Genomic DNA, 546 nt, shown 5'->3' with positions numbered 1-546 from the left:
ACAGCTGTCTTAGAGAAGATTTTTTTTTTTAATTATTAAAGTATTCCACTACTGTGTATGCTAAATATTAAAATTTCAGTGTTGTTTATAAACACTTAAAAAAAAATACTGGCGCTTAATGAAAGTACAGTGCACTGTGGTTTTGCACTGTGTCCTGAAGGCCAGCAATGAGTTTCTAAGGAAGTCTATGACTTGAAATAAAAGAGTATTTACAGGGCAAAAGCATTAGTTCAGAATTATTTAAACCATGTGCTAGGCATGGTTTATGGTGGGCCTAAAGCTGAATATAAGTCATAGACACCCTTGGACTTGAAAGAAATTTCACTTGGAAACTAGGCCTGTTCTCCATTGGTGCTGCTTAACTTGAATTTCAACCAGAATCATGACTGTGGGAATGATTCTGCACAGGCTGAAGCATCCCTGAGGTTTGCAGTATTGTTTTGTGGCCAATCAAAAACCAGGGTGGCATTGGTCAAAGTTAATATGTTGTCATTCCTTCAAAAAACTTCACTTTCTACTATATGTGCTATTTCTAGAAAGGCTTTT

The sequence above is a fragment of the Phaethon lepturus genome, unplaced genomic scaffold, assembly GCF_000687285.1.
Source record: "Phaethon lepturus isolate BGI_N335 unplaced genomic scaffold, ASM68728v1 scaffold5119, whole genome shotgun sequence".
NCBI lineage: Eukaryota > Metazoa > Chordata > Aves > Phaethontiformes > Phaethontidae > Phaethon > Phaethon lepturus.
The sequence above is the reverse complement of the archived record's forward strand: the minus strand, read 5'-3'. Positions refer to the sequence as shown.